At 39.3% G+C, this 24,231-nt stretch overlaps 1 non-coding gene across 2 annotated transcripts in view; it reads right to left on the bottom strand.

Annotated features, from left to right (window-relative positions):
* Positions 1-24,231, bottom strand: part of LOC110599509 (uncharacterized) — a 149,862-nt gene that overhangs the window by 82,401 nt on the left and 43,230 nt on the right. The window contains exons 3-4 of one of the 2 annotated variants that reach the window (XR_013431855.1): positions 3,545-3,662; positions 543-637 (exon numbers count right to left, since the gene is read on the bottom strand). This is a non-coding gene — a transcript (uncharacterized LOC110599509). The remainder of the gene's footprint in view (positions 1-542; positions 638-3,544; positions 3,663-24,231) is intronic. The other variant, XR_013431856.1, reaches the window with a different exon arrangement.

The following is a 24,231-nucleotide window of genomic DNA, read 5'->3' as shown; positions in this document are numbered from 1 at the left end:
GGAAACTCCACACTTTCTCTCATTTGATTCTATAAAATAGGGATTGTTGTTGCCAGACTACAGATGAGGATACTTTCAGCAATCTCTGGGCAGGCTCAGGGTTTCAGATAGGGTCTGTCTGACTATATAGCCTCAGAACTATATGTATGAAAATTTTTGGTTTAAAACAGAATAAATGGCAATCATATGATAGCATTTGAAAAGCTCTTGGGAGAACCCAGACCATTCCCTCCTCAGGTTGCCCTGTCAGCTTGTTAATGTCTATTTTTCTTCTGCAGGGAAAAAATCCCTTCTGTCTTATAAATACAGATTATTATTCAAATGAAAGTCTCTCAGCACTATCGCCTGCTCTGAAATACATGGTGAAAGTTGACTGCTCTTCTTAGGAGCAAATTTGATTAGAAGAAAAAAATGGAGGATAGCAACCACTAACAGCAGGTCCTCTTAAAGAAGAGGTTGGGACACAATAAAGACAGAAATTGTCTTTACAGTGTCTTAGCCATAGACTGGTGGCTCAGACAACAAACACATTTATTTCTCACAGTTCTGCAAGTCCAAGATCAAGGTGCTGGCTGATTTGCTTACTGGAAAGGACTCTCCTTCTGGTTTGTAGGTGGTCATCTTATATCATTACCTGCTGGAAAAAGAAAGAAAGCTCTTTCATCTATTTTTATGAGTGTTCTAATCCAATTATGAGTGCTCCACTGTCAAGATCTAATTACCCAGCTGGGGTTGTGGCTCAGTGGTAGAGCACTTGCCTAGAACATGTGAGGCACTGGCTTCAATCCTCAGCACCATATTAAAAAAAAACTAAATAAAATAAAGTTATTGTGTCTATCTACAACTCAAATTATTTTTTAAATTTTTTTTGTAGTTGTAGATAGACAGCATGCCTTTATTTTTTGTTGTTTACTTTTATGTGGTGATAAGGATAGAACCCAGTACCTCACACATGCTACGCACATGCTCTGCCACTGAGGTACAGCCCCAGCCTCTCAAAATATTTTTTTTTAAAAAAAAGACCTAACTAGCTGGGTGCAGTGGTGCATGCCTGTAATCCCAGTGGCTGGGAAGAATGAGGCAGAAGAATCTTGAGTTCAAAGTCAGCCTCAGCAAGAGCGAGGTACTAAGAAACCCAGTGAGACCCTGTCTCTAAATAAAACACAAAATAGGGCTGGAGATGTGGCTCAGAGGTTGAGTGCCCCTGGTACCCCCACCCTGCCCCCCAAAATGGCCTAATTACTTCTCAAAATCTTCATATCCAAATACCTTCACCTTGGGTATTAGTGTTTTAATATACAAATTTGGGTGGGGGTGGGGTCATAAACATTCTATCCACAGCATGAAGTTTGCATGAAACAGCCAGCTTATCTGTCTGATCAATTCTGTGTAAGTAGCCAAAGCTGAATGATCCTTAATCAATCCAGTGCCTTTATTTGCCTTAAGTTTCCATCTATAAAGTGGGGATAAATATTTCCACATATCAAGGATATAGAATGATTTCCCTGGAGCCGTTTGATGCTGGTTTGTCCTACGTTTTATGTGAAAACACAGGTCATATTGATTCTGGAGACAAATTCAATTTAGGCCACCAGAAATGAGAGATCAGATGAAAGGAATATTTAGAAAAAGGATTTAATTGTGCAAGTGTTTTCTCTAAATGGAAAAGTAACAAGCACAGTATATAGGGAAGACAATGCCAATTCCAGGAAATCATTTAATATATTCTTTACACACAGCCAGGAAATCAGACCAATATGAAGCACCAGCACAAAAAAAAATGTGAGATTATATCAATAAAACACTCCCAGACAAGAGAATAACTACACTTGGAACAGCAAAAAGAAATCTAAGAAAAGTAGCAAAAGTGAACAGCCCAAAATAAAGGACTGGGGTATAGTAGTCATATATGTGGAAGAATTTGCTGATCATCATAGACATAAAATTTTGAGGGGCTGGGGTTATAGCTCAGTGGCAGAGCACTTGCTTTGCATGTGTGAGGCACTGGGTTCCATCCTCAGCACTACATATAAATAAACATAAAATAAACATAACATAAATAAACATAAAATGAACAATAAAAATATTTAATTTTTTTTATATAGGGACGAATGAAATTCGTTGCCCACAGATATTCACTGCTATAATTTAGATCTTGAATATTTCCCAAAGGCCCAGGTATTGAAGGTGTGGCCTCCACACCGTAGCACTATTGTGAGATGGTGGAAACTTTGAGAGGTTTATATAAAACCTTGAAGAGTATTGAACATGTACAGATTTTTTATCATAATTCCCTAAACAATACAGTAAAACAACTGTATAACATTTACATTGTGTTAAGTATCATTAGCAATCTAGACATGATTTATGGTGGGTGTAGAGGAAGATGTGCATAAGTTCTACCCAAATACTATGCCATTTTATATAGACGACTTGCTCATTCGGGGATTCTAGCATCTGCAAGGGGGTTCTGGGAACATCCCCTGCACATACTAGCAGACAACTATACATTATAATGATTAATATTTAATAATGTTTTTAGAAAAGTTCTTAGGTGCCACACAGTTTTCACACATGAAAGCTCAGAACCACCTATAAGGGATAAGGAGCCTGAGATACAGTGCATTCAAGCAATCTTTCTATTTCATGTGGCTTATCAGTAGTATGACAGGATTCAAAGCAAACCTGGAAGATTTAAAAGCCGAAATTCTTACCCTTACACAAACTGCCTGAAAAGCACAAGGTCTACATTTACAGGTTATGCTCTCTCAAACCTTTTGGAAGCTCCTGTAGTACAGAGGTTCTCTATTTGACTTCTGTCTTTCCCATATCTGCCCCTTCTCCATATCTAAGCATCTAGCCAATCTTTTTTTCTCCTCCTCCTCTTATGTGTTGAAGACATTAATTTCTCTGTATCCCCAAGTCCATTACCTTCCAGTCAGACACCACCATCTTTCACAGGAAGCATGAAGACCACTGACTTTCTCTGTACACTTGCTTTTCCATAGTCCATTTTCTGAAGTTAGAGACAGCTTTCTAAATGCAAATCTGATCAATTCCCTTTCTTCCCTGCAACTTTTAAATGGCTTTGTATAGCTTCCTGCAATGGACTACATGTTTGTCCCCCATATACCCCAATTTCATTTGTTAAAATCCTAAACCTCCACCTGATGGTAGAGATTTAGGGAGGTGCTTTAGGTTGTGAGAGTAGAAGCATCATGAATGGTATTAGTACCTTTTAAAAGGAACCCTTGAGAACTTTCTCACCCTATTTCTGCCATATAAAGATGCAATGATATGTTGGCAGTCTGCGACTGGAAAAGGACCCTCAGGAGAACCCTGTTCTCAGACCACCAGCCTCCAGAACTGTGAGAAATAAATTTGATGTTTATAAGCTTCCCAAACAATGATATTTTTTACAGTAGTCTAAGCTGAATAAACCTCCCAAGGCCCTCTATACTCATAATTGATATATGACCTTGCACTGCGGTTCCCTCTATCTGGCAATGGCATTGCCCACCTTCTTCACCAAGAGAACTTTTACCTGTTGTCTGTAGTCCTCCTGGGCTCAGCTTAAACACCACCTTCTTGGAGTTGGGGTTGTGTCTCAGTAGTAGCACAGTTGCCTAGCATGTGTGAGGCACTGGGTTCAATTCTCAGCACTGAATATAAATAAATGAAGATAATAAAGGCTCATCAACATCCAAAATTTTATTTTAAAAAATACCACCTTCTTGCCTTCTTTGATTACCCAAAGCTGCTCTTGGGACTCCTCCACACTCCTATAGTGCCTTGTTCAGCTCCCTTTTATAGTGCTCACCACACTGTCACACACACATAGGTATTGATTTGTCTTCTCAGTGACAGGATTAAAAGTTTTTTTAAAACAGTGGATGCTACCTTTTCATAAATGATTCCTCAGAAAACACTCATAAGTCAGAACTTACAAGTAGTTTAATTTATACAGAAATAACTGCATGGATGAAAAAACTTTATGGTAAATGTCTAGACTCAAAACAAGTGCTTATTACCTATGCCCTGACTAAATGACTGTATTGGTGAAACTATGTAGGACCTGTTCTAGAAGAATTCAGCTGCAACACAAAGGACTCAAACTTCCCTTCAGACAAAAGAGGAAAAGCCCTTACTTGGGCTTCCAGAATTTGAAGGATGTAAGTTGAGTGTGCTAGTGTATGCCTATGGCCTCAGCTACTGGGGAGGTTGAGGCAAGATCATTGCTTGAGCCCAGGAGTTCAAGGCCAGCCAGAAAGAAAGATGGAAGGAAGAAAGAAAGAAAGGAAAGAGAGAGAGAGATAAAAGAAAAGGGAAAGGAAGAGAAAGGCTGAACATGGTGGCACATGCCTATAATCCCAGTGACTCAGGAGGCTGAGGCAGGAGCATCACAAGTTCAAAGTCAGCTTTGGCAACTCAGCAAGACCCTCATTAACTTAGGGAGACCCTGTCTCCAAAATAAAAAATAAAAATTGGCTGGAGATGGGCTGGGGTTGTGGCTCAGCAGTAGAGCACTCGCCTAGCATGTGCAAGGCCCTGGGTTCAATCCTCAGCACCATATAAAAGTAAAATAAATAAAATAAATGTATTGTGTCCAACTACAACTAAAAAATAAAATATTTTTTAAATAGAGGGCTGGGGATGTGCTCAGTGATGAAGTGGCCCTGGTTCAATCCCTGGTACAAAAAATAAATTAATAGAGGATGTAGAGTGTTTTCCTGTAAGCAGAAGAATAATTGATTTAGGGCCACTAAGGCAATTCTCTTGTTTATGTCCAAAACTGCTTTTCTTGAACAATTAAAGCTTTTGGTCAGTTACAATTAACAAATGTGCTAACTCCCTGTAACAACAGATTCATTTTGGTATAAGGTAATAAATATAAAGCAAGAGGTATTGATATATAAATTGCACACTTTAATGATGTCACAGCACATGGATGAAGAGGGTAATTTTTAAACTTTTTTTAAAGAGAAAGGGAGAATTTTTAATATTTATTTTTTAGTTTTTGGCAGACACAACATCTTTGTTTGTATGTGGTGCGGAGGATCGAACCTGGGCCGCACGCATGCCAGGCGAGCTCGCTATTGCTTGAGCCACATCCCCAGCCCTGAAGAGGGTAATTTAACTTATGTTCTCTGAAAGGTCAGTTCTCCCAAGGGAGGGAAAATCTTCCTCAGATCATCAATGTCTTTCTTGGTAACTTCCTCTGCCATTGCTTTTCTCAGGTCCCTTCTGTATCTTGGGGGGAATGGAGGAGGTGGCTATTTATATTTTAGATTATTAGATGATGTTGAGAATGTGAGAGAGCTGGTGGAGGGATACAGAAGAAAACAAGGGCTTTTAAAGAGAAAAAAAATGTCCAGGTGCACGCCTGTAATCCCAGTGGCTTAGGGGGCTGAGACATGAGGATTACAAATTCAAAGCCAGTCTCAGCAATGGTGAGGCACTAAGCAACTCAGTGAGACTCTGTCTCTAAATAAAATGCAAAATAGGGCTGGGGATGTGGCTCAGTGGTCAAGTTCAATCCCTAGCAATGCCCCCCCAAAAGAAAAGAAAAAAAATGCGTGTACATTCCATTCCCATGAGTATCTTGAGATGTATTCTAAAAGAAAGGCAGTAAATAATAATTTATATTGTTATTTAGACACTGTAATTGCCCATCTTTCTGTATAAAGAGTTTTTACTGAGGCAGGTTATGACTGAGGGTCCAGCAAAACTGTTCCCACACCCTTCTAATAGACATTCTATGTTAAATGACCTGACCTTCAGTAGGTCCCTATGTTGTACTCCCTAGCCTTGCATTGGAAGCTCTGGGATTTTAGAAATTAGCAAGGTGATTAGAATAGGAAGAAGAAGAGGAAATTCAGGAATAGAGGAAGGTGCAACTGCAAATACAGCAGCAAAAACTTAAGAAAGACAGAATTCCAGGAAATAGCAATGATAAAATATAATTGAAATATTCAAGATGCTAGGAAACTGTCTTAGTCTATTTTGTGTTGCTATAATAACATACCCAAGGCTTGGTACTTGGAAAAGAAAAGAGGTTTATTTTAAATCTCAGATTTGGAGGCTGAAAGTCCAAAATTGAGAGCCCTCATCTGGCAAGGGTACCTCATGTCAGAGAAGCAGAAACGGAAAAAGCTGTGTGCAAGATGAGTTCAGGGGAGGGGCTCAGGTTGTGGCTCAAGTGGTAGTGCGCTTGCCTGGCATGCGTGAGGCACTGGGTTCGATCCTTAGCATCACATAAAAATAAATAAAGATATTGTATCCGACTAAAACTAAAAAATAAACCTTAAAAAAAGAGAAGGGGTCAGAGAGATTCTAGGCTCAATTACAATGACCTGCTCTCTCAAGACCTGACCCATACCCACAAAACATGCATTAATCCCTTCTAAAAGTGGAGCCCCCATGACCTAATTACGTTCCACTAGACCCTGTTTCTTTTTTCCTTTCCCTTTTTTTATTTGTTTGTTTGGTGCTTGAGGATTTGAATCCAGGACCTCATGCATGCCAGGCGAGTACTTTACCACTGAGCTACATCCTTACCCCTAGACCCTGTTTCCTTAAGTTTCCACCACAACACTGCCATACTGCAGACCACATTTCCAGCACATGAACCTTGAAGGACAAAACACATACAAACTATAGTAAAGACCAATCTTATTTATGTAGATGCATGGCCAAGGGGATTCTTAAGGTTTTGTTAGTTCTTCAAACAACACAAACAACCCCATTGCCTTTTGGGAAAAGTATACAGGGAAATGTTACTCTCTTTTGATGCATTCTTTTTTATATCTTTATTTTATTTGTTTATTTTATGTGGTTCTAAGGATCAAACCCAGGGCCTCACACATGTTAGGCAAGCACTCTGCCACTGAGCTACAGCCACAGCCCTGATGCATTCTTTTTTTAAAACATACTTTTAGTTGTTGACGACCTTTATTTAATTTATTTATTTATATGTGGTGCTGAGAATCAAACTCAGTGCCTCACACATGCCAAGCAAGTGCTCTACCACTGAGCCACAATCTCAATCCCCTGATGCATTCTTAAAGGAGAAAAATAAGTTACCACTTTTATTGGCCTCTATAACCCTAATATAGCTAAGACAACAACATGGCAGAAGCTACATATGAAACACATGTAAAGGCAATGGAAATAATCAAAAAATGGAGATTGTGTAGACAAGATTGAAATGGCTAACTGGAGAGAAAGGGGATTTAAACATAATAAGTACTCAAAATGAAGGAAAATCCCAGCTTATGGGATGCTTTCTGCTAAAGGTATGCTTTAAAAATCTTTACTGGCAGGTGTAAAGAAGAAAGAGAAACATTAAAAAGCATTTTATCAGGCTGAGGTTGTGGCTCAGTGGTAGACTGCTCGCCTAGCATGTGTGAGGCACTGGGTTCAATCCTCAGCACCACATAAAAATAAATGAAATAAAGGTCTTGTGCCCATCTACCACTTAAAAAAATATTTTTTTAAAAAAAAGTATTTGATCATGCTTATAGTTTGCCTAATCAGTTAAATGAGTGCAGTTTACTTAATGACACAATAAGTATCATGGACCTCCAGTTTGTTAGCATAACAATTTGTTTTCTAATATTCATATTTTATTGGTACATTATAGTTACACATATACAATGTTCACTGTTACATATTTGCACATGGATATAATTGTAATTTGGTCAATTTTATTCCCCAACACCTCCCTTTTCCCTCTCCTCCTCTCCTCAGTTGCTTTCTTCTACCCTACTAGTCTTCCTTCTATTTTCACAAGATCCTCTCCTTTCCTTTCTTTTTTCTCTTTTGCTTCCACATATGAGGAAAGCATATGGCCCTTGACTTTCTGGGTCTGGCTTATTTCACTTAATATGATGATTTCCAATTCCATTCATTTTTCTGCAAATGCCATAATTTCATTCTTCTTTATTACTGAATAGAACCTCACTGTGTATCATACCACATTTTCTTTATCTGTGCATCTGTTGATGGGCACCTGGGCTGGTTCCATAACTTGGCTATTATGAATTACACTGTTGTAAATATGTTTACTCATATATAGGTGTAGTATGATAGCATAATAATTTCAGTGTCATCAATTCTCAACTACCAGTGGCAGTGAGAGATGAAAGATCCATGAAAAAGCAACATTCCTGTATACCTTAAGGCATATTCAGAGCTGAAAATGTAAGACATAGTCCTTTTTGCTTTTTACCCTAGGTCAACCTTGCAGAAGTAGAATCTCAGAAGGAAAAATGTGTGGCCATGTATGATGGTATGATTTAAGGCCTAACTGCCATCTGAGGCCACTACGTTCGAAGTTCTAAACACCAAGAGTCACAGTATTTCCATTCTTCTGTATCAGAAAGACTATTGATAAAGAAAGTAATCCCACAAGAAGATGATTTTATCTAAAGCAAATGATTAATAATAAGCTACTTTTCACGTCCTTTGGACAGAGGAATCTGAAAATGACCTTCATTACAAGAATCTGATTTTATCTCATATTGGTTAAACAGAAGAATTCCTAGATTCTTTTAGATCCTTTCCAGAGTCAAGTTTTCCACCCTGCACAACTCCAGAATATAATTCACATTATAGTCTGTGTGAACAGTATAGTTCACAACAGACATGGCCATATGTAGCAATCCCTCTCAGACCTCTCTGATGAAAGAAAGGTGTTGACCAACCTACTAAGGCAATTTTTTTTCTTCCTTTTTTTTTTTTTGTACCAGGGAAGGAACTCGGGGGTGCTTAACCACTAAGCCACATCCCCAGCCCATTATTTATTTATTTTTTATTTGTTTTGAGATAGGGTCTCACTAAGTTGCTAAGGCTGACTTTGAATTCATGATCTTCCTACCTCAGTTTCCTGAGCCACTGAGATTGCAGGCATATGCCACCACACCCGACCTGCTATGGCAATTTCAAAAGAGGACAGTTGGAACCAGTGCACGTGCAAATGCCCCCTAGATGAGGAAGCTTCTCATATAGCTAATGAATATGACAGGAGTATATCAGGCTCTGCATCTCTACTATGGTTTGTTCTCACCAAAACTCATATTGAGGCTTTGTCCCCAAGGCAGCAGCGTTGGAAGGTGAGTTGTTCCCCAAAAGCTCATGTGTGAGACAATGCAAGAAAGTTTAGACATGAGATGATTGGGTATGAGCGCCTTGACCTAAATAGTGCATTAGTTCCCTTGATAGGAATTAACTGGGTGGTAATTGAGGACAGTTAGTGTGAGACTAGAAGAGGTGGATCACTAGGAACATGCCTTCAGGGTTTATATTTTGTCGTGATGAGGAGAGCGCTCTCGCACGTGTTTTCTCTCCCTCTCTCTCTCTCTCTCTCTCTCTCTCTCTCTCTCTCTCTCTCTCTCTCTCTCTCTCTCTCTCTCTCCTTCCTGGTGCCATGTCCTTAACTGGATTCCTCTGCTATATCCTTCACCATGATGTTCTGCCTCACTGCCCGCCCTCAGGAATGGAGTCAGCCATCTATGGACTGGAACCTGTGAAACAATGAGCCCCCAAATAAATTTTTTTTCCTTCAAATTGTTCTTGTCAAATATTCTGGTCATAATGGTGAAAAAGCTTACTAAATTAGGCCTAGTCAGGGGTGTTTGGGTCATGAGGGTAGGGCCTTCATGATTGAATTAATGCCTCTCTCATGTGAGTAAGTTCTTGTTTTCTATGGATGGGTTACCATGAGAGCCAATTATTATAAATAATCAATCCCTCATCTTCTCCCTCTTCCACACATGTCCTCTTAGCCTTCGGCTTTCTGCCATGAGCCAAAGCCACATGAAGCCCTCACCAGAGGCCAAACAATGCAGCTGCTGCAGTTTGGACTTCCCAGCCTCCAGAACCATGAGCCAACAGTAACCTGTTTTATTTATAAATAATGTAGTCTCAAATATTGTTATAGCAAGAGAAAATGGACTGAGACCGTCCCACCATTAGGGATATTAAAAATATTTTATATAATTTTTGAAGTTTTCAACTTTCAAGAATGGAAACATCACTACACCTAAGAAGACAAGGAATCATGTTGTATTTTTTCCCTTAAAAGCTTATTGAATAGGAAACCACTGTTTTAATTACAGATATATCATCTGTGTATTATGTTCAATTTTCAAATTGATTTCCTATTCATTATTGCTCTGATCCACCCAATAAGGGTGAGTGTTACTCATAGGAGATACATTAAATGTTGCTAGTCCCAGATGAAACTGGAACCAAGGAAGCTGAGGAACTTGTCTGTGGTTATAGTCAGTTGAGACAGAACTCCAGCATGACACGTTTCTGAAGGTGTTCCTCAAAGGCCTATATCTTAAAGAGTTGGCCCCCAATCCCATGCTGTTAATGGAAGGTGGTGGAACCTTTAGGAGTTAAGGCCTAGTGGAAAGAAGTTAGGTCTTTCAGGATGTGCCCTTGAAGGGGATATTGGAACTCCAGTAACTCCTCTTCTTTCTTTTGCTTCTTAAACTCCATGAAGTAAGAAGCTTCCTTTACCACATGTTCCTGCCATGATTTACTATGCCACCACAGGCCCAAAACAATGGGTCAATTGGTCATGGACTAAAATTTCCAAAACCAAAAGAAATCTTTCCTACTTATAAGTTGATTGTCTCAGGTATTTTTGTCACAGTAAATAAAAATTTACTAACACACCCACTTTTCTTCTTCCTAATCCAGTGTATTTTCCTCTTCATAACACTACTCCAGACCTGTCAAATTCAGTGTGCTGATGAGTATTCAGCCAAGTATAAAAGAGATATACAAAAGCTTCAAAATATCAAGCCACATTCCCCAAACCAAGACTATTGTCTAGAAGCAGAGGGACTAGAATTCCTATGTTTCTACCATTTGGCAATAAAAAATTACCTCAGCAGGTCCAAGGTATACAAACCCTGCACACTTCTCAGATATGGCCCCCAGACTCTTGGGACTTCTAAGCTCTTGGAATATCCTTTTAAGAATGTTTTTGTTCATCTGAGACCTTAGCCATATCATATAGTTTATGCTAACAGAGTTAATTATGGCCTTAGACCATGTGTATCAGTTTGACCTGGAGAGTGTGCTAGAGACTAAGTAACTAAGGTCAGTAACATGAATATCCCATGCCTTTATGACCAACCCCCAGTAAACACACATGAACACTAAGGCTCATGTAAGCTACCCCTGTTGACAATACTCCATACATATTTTCACACATCTTTGCTGGGAAAATTAAATGCTGTCTGTAAGATTCCATTGGGAGAGGACAACTTTAAGCTCACTTTGGTCTCTCTTGGACTCTGTCCTATGTACCTTTTTCCATTGCTGATTTTAATGTATACTCTTTCATTGTAATAAATCACAGCAATGATTTGAATAGCTTGTTGAGCTCTGTGAGTCTTTCTAGCAAATCACTGTACCAGAGAGTGATATTGGAGATCCCCAAATGCCACCATAATTATGGCCAAAGTCCCTTATAAAGCTGCAGTGGGCTGGGATGGTAGCTCAGTGGTAGAGCACATGTGAGGTCATGGGCTCAATCCCCAGAACCATCAAAAAGTTACAAAAAAATAAAGCAAAAAAAGCTGGAATGTTATTTTCATGGTAAAAATTCAGATATCTATATACATCTGTTCCCACCATCTGTCCAAATCCAGGAATCTGAGATGTGGCTTTCACCCAAGCTTCATGTCTCACAGCCCAGGAAGTATCTGTCTTTTTACTGGGCCCTATGAGTCCATGTCTCACTTTTCCCACCCACAAATTCTCTGGATATCTCAGGAAGCATCTTTCTCGAGCCAATTAATCAAGGACCTGTCCCGCTATAGCAGTCTGGACAGGGTAAAAAGTCACCATCATGATTAAGCATCTGAAAAGTACATATCATTCCATATCTGTGGTTCAGATGAATGGTTCTAGGACAGGCAGTAGCATCCCTGATTGATGACATGTGGCTACTGGTGACCTGTAGATAGGTGACCTTCAGTCTCATTAACCCTTTTCTCAGCTGCATCTGGGTCTCATTAGCTCATAGAGTGCAGCCTGTGGCCTTTAGGGACTGTGACTCAACCTAGGACTGGCCTTTCTGACTAGGTTAAATAATAAACCCTTTCTATCTGTCCTTCCAGTCCCAGATTGTTAATATTAACAGACTTCTCCTTTTATGAGCACCCAGATATTGTCACTAGCAACCATAATTCCCATTTTGCTTGTTTTCAACAGATCACTGAGATATTACACCTGAGCGTCCTGTTCTTTCTCCAGTTCATTTTATAATACCCAGCCTTTCTGCCTCCCAGTCCTGATCTCTCTTCACCTGGAGACTACAGAACATTCTTGGTCTGTTTTTCAGTGATGATGTAATCAGAAGTCTGGAAAAACATGACATGGAATTGCTGTATTTTTGTAAGTTGTAAAGAGAGACCAGGACCAAAATATAAAGGATCTTAAGATGTCTGCTTGATGACTATAATCCCATAAAGCTGACATTTTTATCCTAATATTTTTATAAAGGCAGTCTCAGAGAGGTCAATCAACTTATACCATGCAACACACATCGTGACTGCCAGAGCTGAGATTTGGGTCCAGTTTCCATGTGCTCAAATGCCCGGCTCTTTTTGATCTGCAATTTTGCTTCTCACTGTGCTAAACAATATGAGATTCTCCATCTAATCATAGCCAAGTATAGAGAAGAGACTCTGTGTCCAAGTGACCCTGAGGTTTTAAAATTCTTCCTAATAATGTGGCCTTAAGAACTTCCCTAGGAAATTTTTGGGTTCCTCCCTTGCAGTTCTACAGCAATGTGTTCCCATTGTGACAGGTATCAGGCTCACTTGGTACCATATTAAATTCCTTGATATTGGACTTTGCCTTATTCATCTTAGTGCCTTCAGCTTCTGATATCATGCCTGCTCACTAAGGGTGCTCAATAATAAAAATAACTAATAATGAACTACCTGGAATCATAATTACAATTCTCCAGTAGCAGTGCTTAGATAGTTCAAAGGCTTTGAGAATTACCAAAGTTTCTGTGGTTTTCATCTGATTGGCCCACTATTGGGGGTCACCTTAATCTCTTGGAGCTTTGCTTTTATCATCTGTCAATTCTGATCTCAGAGTAGTGCCATGAGAATTAATGGAGGGAAGAAGTTCTATCAAATACCGAGCACACACTGAGTGCCTCTTGCCCTATCCAAAGTGATTGAGAATTCTCAGCACACATTCTCTGTTTTAGCCAGAAGTGCTTATTGCTCCTTACTGGAAGATGTTTCCTAATTCTAGAGCCCTGTGGAAGGAAGGCCCTAGGGTAGGATCCAGTAGCCCTATCTTTGAGACTTTGGGAGTCCTTGAAATTACCTTTTGTGGGATCAACCCTCCCTACATGAAATGACAAATAACACTAAACCTACATACTTCATCAAGTCATAGGGTTAAAGGGAGAATGCATTAGGATAGCATATTAACACAAGTGATTAAAATGCCATACAAAATACAAAGCACTTTATTAAAATGCCATCTACATTTAGTGTTTAAGACATAAAAACACATGAGATAATCAGTCAAACAATACTTCAAAGCCAAAATCTAACAAGTGCTCTACAGATGGTGAAGGAACATAAAAGGATCCCTTCATTAAAGAACAGAAGAGATGACTGGATCCTGGAGCAGAGCTGCATTGTCTGGTGATTCAGTAAAGACAGTTCCAGGAAATCATTATCAACAGAAAACACAGCAAATCAGCTAGGGAAATGGGTGGCTAAAAGTTACCCTGGTAAGATAATATTTATCCCAAACAGAAAGGTTGTACATACTAGAGAGCAACTGAAAAGTGCACTTTAGAGCTACTAGTCCTTAATAGTCCTTACTAGAATATGTGGCAGAATTGAAAGCATTCCCCAGGCCACTCACAGATCCATCAGCAAAGCCCTGAACCTTCACCATTTCAAGAAGCATGTCTTAGTCTATTTCTGATGCTATAACAAAATACCAGAGATTGGGTAATTTCTAAATAGCACACATTGTTTTCTTGCAATTCCGCAGCTGGGAAGTCCAAAATCAAGGCATCAGCAGACTTTACTGTTTGGTGCCAGGCATGGCAGCACATGCCTATAATCCTAGCAGCTCAAAAGGCTGAGGCAGGAGGATCACAAGTTCAAGGCCAGCCTCAGCAACTTAGCAAAGCTCTAAGCAACTTAGAAAACCCCTGCCTCAAAATTTTTTTAAAAAATTGAAAAAAAATGTGATCAGTAGAAAAGCACCCAGGGCTCAATCCCTGATACCAGAAAACAAAACAAAACCAAAGAATTTCTTGTCTGGTGAGGGCTTTTCCTGCTTCTACAGCAGTGTCTTGTTGCTGCATCCCCCAAAGAAGATAAATACTGTGTTCTTAAATAGTGGAAGAGATGGAAGGGCACCAGGGGCAAATGCCAGTTCCCTGCAGGTCTTTTATACCACTGTGAATCCCATTCATGCAGGCTCTGCCCTCATAACTTCATCACCTCCAGGCCCTACCTCTTAATACTCTCACACTGGCAATTAGGTTTCATACGCATTTCAGGGGACACATTCAAAGCACATCAGGGCATAAACACAACCTTGGAATAATCACCAATTGAACTTTAAGATATAGTGCCCTGGGAAACTTTAAGAAAACAAGGTTTGAAAGTAAAACCAAGGAGGAAAATAAAACTAAGCAGTGATATAAGAGACTGTACACTGAAAGGGAAACATACTTCATAGAATTAGTCCAGGCAAGAAAATAAACAAGTGAACTAACAAAAAACAGCAACATCAAGAAGTCTCAGATAGATGTATCAATGAGAATTTGCTTAGCAACATGATTTGAAAGCAACTGGCTCATACACCAGTGAAACCAAAAAACAAACAACAAACAAAAACAGGTAATACAATCTTAAGTTGGTAACATGGAAATAGAGAATATTACATATTAGAGAAGCCACATGGCAACTTCCACCCAACTCTCTTACAGCTTATAGCTTGAACACATATGAATCATGGAATTCAATCAAAAAGCAATACTAGCTAGGTGCAGTGGTGTGTGCCTGTAATCCCAGGAGCTTAGGAGGTTGAGGCAGGAGAATTGGTGAGTTCAAAGCCAGCCTCAGCAATTTAGCAAGGCTGTAAGCCATTCAGTGAGATCCTGACTTTAAATAGAATATAGAAAAGGGCTGGGGGGAGGTTGGGGTTGTAGCTCAGTGGTAGAGTGCTTGCCTAGTACATGTGAGAAGCTGAGTTCAATCCTCAGCACCACATAAAAATAAATAAATAAAGGTATTGTATCCATCTACAACTAAAAAATACATTTTGAAAGGGGGTGGGTTGAAGATGTAGCTCAGTGGTTAAGCACCTCTTGATTTAATCCCTGGTACCAAAAAAAAAATTCTATTTTGTCTTCCAATGTTCCTTTAAAAATTCCTTACTCTGGGGTATTAGCCTACTATGTCTGGGTAAAAAACATGTATATTGGCTGGGGATGTGGCTCAAGCGGTAGTGTGCTCGCCTGGTATGCGTGCAGCCCAGGTTCGATCCTCAGCACCACATACCAACAAAAGATGTTGTGTCCGCCGAGAGCTAAACAATAAATATTAAAAAATAAAATATATAATAAAAAATGTATATCATATTTTTTCTATTGTTCATAAGAGAAAAATACTAAATCTGATAAAAATAAATTTTATTTTATAATGACAAAAAAAAGTCTCAGATGAAGTCTAACTCTAGGTCAAATCCAGAGTTGCTACTGTATATTACCAGAAATATTTAATGTCCATCAAAAAGTTATGAGGCATGCAAAGAGATTGGATAGCGATTCTCATATAGTTAAAAAGAAACAAGCAAAAGAAACTGCCTTTAAGTGTGCCTATGTGAGGACTTAGCAAAGATCTCAAAGCAGGTATTATAAATATGTTCAAAGAATCAAAGGAAGCCATGTTTAAATAATTAAAGGGAAATTTTATGGCAATAGCTCATCAAACAGAGAACATCATCAAACAGAATTAAAAAAAAAAAAAAACAAGAGCCCAAAGCCAGGTGCAGTGGCACATGCCTGTTATCCCAGAGGCTCAGGAGGCTGAGGCAGGAGGACTGTGAGTTCAAAGCCAGCCTCAGCAAAGGTGAGGCACTAAGCAACTCAGGGGGACCTTTTCTCTAAATAAAATACAAAATAGGACTGGGGATTTGGCTCAGTGGTCGAGTGCCCCTGAGTTCAATCCCCAGCAAAAAAAAAAAAAAGAACCCATTAGAAATTTTGGAGTCAAAAAGTATGATAACTGGGGCTGGGGCTGGGGCTGGGACTAGGGCTCAGCGGTAAAGCACTCACCTCACACGTGCAAGACCCTGGGTTCAATCATCAGCACCACGTAAAAATAAATAAATAAATAAGTGAAATAATGGTATAAAAATGGAATTGCTGAATCTTTAAAAAATATATGATAAGTGGGGCTGGGGCTGTAGCTCAGTTGTAGAACACCTGCCTTCCACGTGTGAGGCACTGGATTCAATCCTCAGGACCACATAAAAATAAAGAGTTTGTGTCCATCTACAACTAAAAAAAGTGGTTTTTTTTAAAAAAAGTATGACAACTGAAATGGAAAAAAAATTACTAGATGTGCTCAATAATAGATTTGAGCTGGAAGAAAAAAAAGAAATCAGTAAACTTGAAGATAGATCATTAAAGAGTCTACAATCTGGGGCTAGGGTTGTGGCTCAGTGGTGGAGCACTTGCCTAGCACATGTGAGACACTGGATTTGATCCTCAACACCATATAAAAATAAATAAATAAAATAAAGCTATTGTGTCCATCTACGACTAAATAAAATATTTTTCAAAAAAGAGTATACTATCTGAAGAACAGAAATGAAAAAGAAAAATAATCAGAGACACAGGGGTTACAATTAAATGCATCAACATATATATAATGGTAGTACCAGAGGAGAGGAGAGAGAGAAAAAAATGAACAGAAAAAATCACTCAAAAACTTGTTGAAAATTTTACAAATATGATGCAAACCAATTATCTACACCTCCAAAAACCCAACAAACTCTGTAAGCAGGACAAGCATAAACAAATCCATATATACATTTCACATATCACAGTAAATTTGTTCACAGCAGAAGCCAAAGAGAAAATCTTGAAAGAGAAAAACAAAATAAGCAAATGAACAAAAATGAGTACACCCAATTCTGCTACTGCATGGCTTTTCACTGGTCTTGGTTCATTCTTTAAGCCTAGGGTAACTCTGAAGATGGGGTTATACACATTGGCTGAAGTGTATGAATTTACTCTTGAGCCCTGTTTTTTTTTGGGGGGGGGGGAGGGGTAGTACCAAGGATTGAACTCAGGAGCACTCAACCATGAGCCACATCCCCAGCCCTAGTTTGTATTTTATTTAGAGACAGGGTCTCACTGAGTTGCTTAGTGCCTCACCATTGCTGAGGCTAATTTTGAACTTGAAATCTTCCTGCCTCAGCCTCCTGAGCCACCGCACCCAGCATTGAGCCTTTTTTTTTTTTTTTTGAGGTCAATTCTGAGATGTCATCTACTATGGACGTGTTGGGATTTTGATACATTACCTCCACCTGATATTGCCCTTTATGGCCTATGGAATTTGGCACAAGTTATTTATTAGCATCTTGGAGGTCACTTTCTAAATCTCTAAATGAACCTCATATCTCAACATTATATTACTTTTATGAGAATTAGAAATGGTATATGTGCAGTGTTCTGACTGAAGAAGTTACCATAGAAATAATAATAGTCTTCTTAGAAGACAGTGAGTACTATGTGGTCAAGTTTGATATAGTGCTCCAGGCCATGAGTACCAGCTCTCAGAAGGGCAGAAGCACAGAAGTGTGAACCACTGACCAATGTAGCACACACTCATGGTCTCCAAGGGCACAACAGTGCTTAAGGGCATGGGTGATTATCACAATAGTCACATTTAGAACTGTCTTACACTGGCCTGGGCACTGTCCTAAGAACCTCCATTTGTGTGTATAAGCTATCTCCATACCTTCTCAATATACCAGACTGATAGGTATTATGATGCCTATGTTACAGGTTAAAAAAAAAGACATTGAGACCCAGTGGCTTAAATTAACCTTCACAAGTTCTCACAAGATATAATAGGTCAAGCTAGAGTATTAGCCTTTACTAGCAAATATTAGTTTTATTTTATTTTATTTTTAGTTGTCATATTTATTGTTATATGGTGCTGAGGATGGAACCCAGCGCTTCACACATGCTAGGCAAGTGCTCCACCACTGAGCTACAGCCCCAGCCCAAATACGAACTTTTTACTTATATCTTGCTGCCTCTCAGATTCACTCATTTTTCTCACATGCATTGAGCACATCCTGGATGGCAAATGCCTAGGCTCTCAAGACTAGCCTGCATTCTTTTGGGTATTGACATGTAACATTAGGCTTTGATTTTTACCCCAAAGTCAAGTATCTTCACTTTCTCTCTTGGCTTGGTTTGAGTTGTACCTCCAGGAATCTAATTATCTGTTTAGGATCACTCAGGTGGTTTCTTAATTGTCTGGAATCCACTTCTGAGATAACCTCCCCATGATGCCACAATCTCCAGTATTAAATAGTGGTTTAGAGTTCTTGGAGCAGCCAGTCATATGGATCAAACCCAAAAATTTCCCCTGAGGTGGTAGCTTGGGCTTCAGAATGGTTCTGTTCTGTTCCTGGTGTGTTCTCTCATTTTTAATAGGTGTTCTTCATAATTCAACAGAAGATTGGGTCATTTTAGGTCATTTTACAGACAGAACATCATATAGAATACTTACACAAATTAAGATGGCTACAGAATCAGTAGGCAATGTAATCTTATGGGCCCACAATCAATCTATTGTTGATTGAATTATTACTATGAAGTTCATGACTACAATTAATACTTAAAAGCATGATACACAGACCTCAAAAGTTGAGGGACCTCTTCCTCTGAACACAAACCACAAAAACCTGAGCTACAAACCTTTGAAAGGAGACCATCAAAGTTTTTCAGGAAGGACTAGGAGCATAGCTCAGTGATAGAGCACTTGCCTAGCATGCACAATGCCCTGGGTTCAATTCTCTGTACAAAAAAAATATATATTTTCAGGAAGTACACACCTTGACCACAGACCTCTGAAATACCTCATACTCAAATCTTGAAAAACAGACCTTCAGGAGTATAAGGACCCATATCCTGACTACAGCGATGTAGATACTTAAGTTTCAAAACTCAATACGCAGATTCTCAGAGTTTAGAGACCTCACACACTGAGCACAGACACCAAAATACCTCAGACTCAACCAAGGAACAGACACTAAAGATTTCACAGACTTCGCATACTAAACACAGACCTCAAATTATCTCAGATATCAGATACCATATCAACAGATCTCAGACATAAACCTGGAAACCAATTCTCAAAGATCTCAGAAACCTCACATCTTGAGTAAAAACCCCACAAATAGCTCAGATCAAATGTTAATACATAGACCTTCAGTGAGATCAGAGACCTAATGCCCTGAACATAGACCCCTCATCCCTAGGTACCTTCAGATCAAAGCTCAGAACAAATATCATTAAACATTTAGAAACCACAAAATTGGAACTCAGACCCCAAATATGTCACACTCAATCTTGGGGACAAACATTTTCAAAGAGCTGAAATGTTGTACATAATGAATGAAGACTCAAATTTTAAAATAAATACTAACAACAAATTCACAGACCTCACATCAGGAAAATGGACTTCCAAATATCTCAGACTCAATACTCGGGACACAGACTGTCACAGAGTTCAGAGATCTCACATCCTGAACAAAGACCCCCAAATATTCCACATCCAATCTTTGGGTCACCGATCTTCAAGGAGATCAGATGTCTCAAATCCTATACAATGGACTGCAAATTTCATAGATGAAAACCACAAGACATGAACCACCAGTGCATTCAGAGACCACACACCAGTAACAAGACTCCAAATTCTTCAGACTCCAACATTCAAACACTACCTCAACAATATCAGAGACCTTGTATTAAGCATGCATTTTGTTTTCTGAATTCTGATGGTTTGATATTTGAAGTCTTTCTGACTCTGATGGGACTGCCCCTCCCAGGGTTAGCCAATTCTGAAAGATAGTAAACCAGGTGCCCAGGAGAATGCTTTTTCAAATACAAACCAACCAACCCAGAGCCCGCACCCTCAACATCTCTTATATTGGGCTTTTACACTCTGAACCACTCTGGACCATGCATCTCCCTATTCACCCCAGAGCCAGACACCAGACAATTAGGGGCAGCCCCCCATGCCCCAGAGCCCAGTGAAATTATTCAAACTATCCAATTCTAAATTCTAAGACATCTTACTTTGCTTAGTCCATTGTTTCTTGCAGAATCCACAATAAAAACTCTTGCTCATAATTTCTCCATCTTCCTCTGCTTCCTGACTGACCTCATCCTCATATGGCATCCATAGTGTGGGGTGTCTACTTCTCTTGGGTTCATCTTTTGAGTGATATAAATCATCTTTTCAGTGGAACATATTTTCCCAATATGTTGGCTTCACCATATCTAAATAATAAGAAGACCTCACATCTTGTCCATATTTTACCAAATACACAGGCCTCAAAACTTGGTATACAGGCTTTCAAAAACTTCAGAGAATACTGTCCTGGAAAACTAACCCTGAAATGTCTTAGACTCAAAACAAAAGATAGATCCTAAAAGTGTACAGAGACCTCACAACCTGAGCATGAACCCCAAATACCTCTAACCTAAACCATGTGACACAGATACTCTAGACGCAAACTCTAAATACCTCAAATTCAAAGCTTGGAAAATAAATCCTGTCATATTTCATAGAACTCAAACTTTAAACCTGGACCCCCAAATACCTCACATCCAAAGTCTGTGACAGACAATCAAAGAGTTTATTTACCCTGCTCCATGACTTAAGTCCTCCAGTTAATGAAGACTCAACCTTTTGAACACATATCCTCAAAGAACTCAGAAAGTTCACATCCTGAACACGAGTCCTGAACTCAGAGAGTTCACATCCTGAACACGAGTCAGAATCAAACCTTGGAACACAAACCATCAAAGCATTTGGAAAACTCAGACCCAGAAAAAAGACTCCAAATACCTCAGATTTAGACCTTGGAAATAACCCCAAATTGTTTAGAGACTTTACACCTGAAATATAGACTGCCAGATTAACTCAACCCTTGGGACACAGAACCTCACAGAATTGAAAGAGTTTAAACTCCAAATATATCAAACTCAAACCTTGGGAGAGATTCTCACAGATTCCATAGCTATCAAATACCTTGGTTCCACAATTGTCTCACAGACCATCTGAGATTTCAGGGACACTGCACTTTGATCAGACACAAGTATCTCAGACTGAAATATATGACACATATATGACATAAGCTTTCAAGTAAATGGGACAGACCCTCAACAGTATAGAGGCCTGATGTTCTGAACATAGACTCCCAAATACCTCAGACACATGTCTGACCTCAAAGATTTCAGAGATCACATACCATGGACATTAACATTTCATACCTCTATTTCAAAATTTGGAGCACAGATACCCAAAGAGTTCAAGGGCTTCACACTGTGACTTCAGACACCAAATACCTCAGAACCAAATTTGGACATGGACTCTGTAAAAGTCCAAAGATTACTGACCCTTATTTAACATACACTTCACAACTAAACCATGGCACACAGACTCTTAAAAGATTTCAGTGACCACATCCGTTGAATACAGAACCCAAATACCTCAGACTTGAAACTTGGAACATAGACCATCAAAGTATTTTAACATCTCATACCCTGAAAAAAAGATTCCAAAGATCTCAAAGTCTTACTTTGGGACCTTTAAAGATTTCAGACCTGAACACAACAAAAATATGTAACACTAAGCTTTGAGACAGACCCTATTGAAGTGCTGAGAGCATAATTATTTACAAAAGCTGAAAACAACCCAAGCTTCTATCAATGGATGAGTGAAGATGTTTAAGGGGGGTTCTTCAAGGAATTTGAAGATGTGAGCTGGATTATCCATTTCTGCATTGCCTCTTTGAATTTCCAGCTTGGACCAACCTATATCTCCTCCTGAGTATGGACAAAGATGCTCTCTTTAACTGAATTTTACTCAGACTCCCCTGAGTATTTTTTCCAACTAGGGCTTGATCTTTGTAATTTCTGTTTGTATTAATTTCCAAGTTTGTCTCTGAATTGTCCAACTTTTAGTGCCCTCAATCTCTGATCACTTTGGTATCTACTCAGTATCCCTATTCCTTTCCATTCCCCAGATGACGTCAAATCAGTCTGTTTTCAGCAAGAACTCCCCCTTCTCTTAATATTTTTCCATCCATTGACCTTTATCCTGTTCCTTGGTTAGAAATCCCTATTTGTCCATTCAGAAGTGAGCCCTATTCCATACTGAGGTCTGATTTCCCCCTATTGCAATTATTGCGGATAAAATTGCATTTACCACTTTAATTTCTAGCTTTTTTGTGTGTGTGTGTGCCAAGGATTGAACCCAGGGGCTTTCAACCACTGAGCCACATCCCCAGCCATTTTTATATTTTATTTAGAGACAGGGTCTCACTGAGTTGCTTAAGGCCTCGCTAAGTTGCTGAGGCTGGCTTTGAATTTGCAATCCTCCTGCCTCAGCCTCCCAAGCAGCTGGGATTACAGGTGTACTCCACTGCCTCCAAATCAGCTTTTATTTGTTTAATAGTTGTTATGGTTTAGATCTGAAATGTTCCCCAAAGGCTCATGTGTTGAAGGTTTGGTCCTCCAGCTGGAGGTGCTATTGGGAAGTGGGTGCAAACTTTAGGAGGTAGGACCTTGCTGGAAGAGGTGGGTCACTGGGGGTGTGTCCTTAGAGGGTCTATCTTGTCGCAGGCCCTCTCTCCTCTCTACTTTCTGGCTACCACGAGGTAAGAAAATATGTTCTGCCATGCCCTTTCACTATGATGTACTATCCCATCACAGGCCCAGAAGCAATGGAGCCAGCCAACTATGGACTGAAACCTCTGAAACTTTGAGCAAAAATAAATTTTCCCCCTTTAAATTGTCTTATTCAGGTATTTTTCACAGCAAGAGAAAGTTGCTGGCCTTGAACCTGAATAACACAACAATACACTATCAAATTGTGAAGGATCATCTATGTTATCATTTCCTTTCTTAAAAGTAAAGAACAATAAGTAGTGACAATGAGACAAAATAGCAAGCATTTGTGTGAAAGAGAGGAGCTTACAGAATCTCTCCAGTTTAACCAGGATAGCCATGGAAAAATATTATTTCTACCATCTCTACAATTGTTCTCTTCTATGTATGAACAAAATATATTAATCTGTGTATACAAATACTCAGCATGAATTACAATCATTATTATAATACTATTCCCACTGAATTTCATATATGTATAGAGAATTTTTTCTATGCCTTAGTTTATTTCATTTTGGCAAGTCTAACAAGTAGATAAGACTGAGCCAAACAACATCTGGCTGAGGTTCAGTGCTCATGCAGACATCCCTGGCTCCAAGGTCATCCATCAGCTCTAACCCTATGACCTACAAAACATTTAACCTAGTAGACCCCTGGTGGATGATCTGTTCTAAGCTACATCTGTTCCTCTTGAAATTGACTCTTTAGGTTTGATTTATAAAAGGTAGATCTACCTTAAATAATCCATCCAGAGTCCATCTGCTACTCTTAGCCTTTTACCATCTTTCATTTGTACTATTATAACATCCTCCCAATTAATTAATATCTCTCTCTCTCTCTCTCTCTCTCTCTCTCTCTCTCTCTCTCTCTGTGTGTGTGTGTGTGTGTGTGTGTGTGTGTGTGTGTGTGTGTGTTGTACTAGGGATTAAGCCCCAGGGTATCCCTAAACTGCTGAAGCTGGCCTTGAACCTATGTTCCTCCTGCCTTAGCCTCCAAAAATGCTGGGATTACAGGCATGCACCGCTGTGTGTGACTCCAACTAATCTCTCTTAAACCCATTCTGGTACCTTGATGTAGGCAGCTTCATTGCAATAAAAAAAAAAAGATGGTTCCTTCAAAGTGCTCAAATACAAAGAATTTGAATTAATGGGCTATTCATAGAGATTTGGGCAGTTAGGGGAACCAACCAAGGATGAGGAGATACCTGGGAAATACCAATATCAAGAAGCCATTAC

The sequence above is a fragment of the Ictidomys tridecemlineatus genome, chromosome X, assembly GCF_052094955.1.
Source record: "Ictidomys tridecemlineatus isolate mIctTri1 chromosome X, mIctTri1.hap1, whole genome shotgun sequence".
Classification (NCBI taxonomy): domain Eukaryota; kingdom Metazoa; phylum Chordata; class Mammalia; order Rodentia; family Sciuridae; genus Ictidomys; species Ictidomys tridecemlineatus.
Note: the sequence above shows the minus strand (reverse complement) of the source record. Positions and strands in the feature narration are given on the sequence as shown.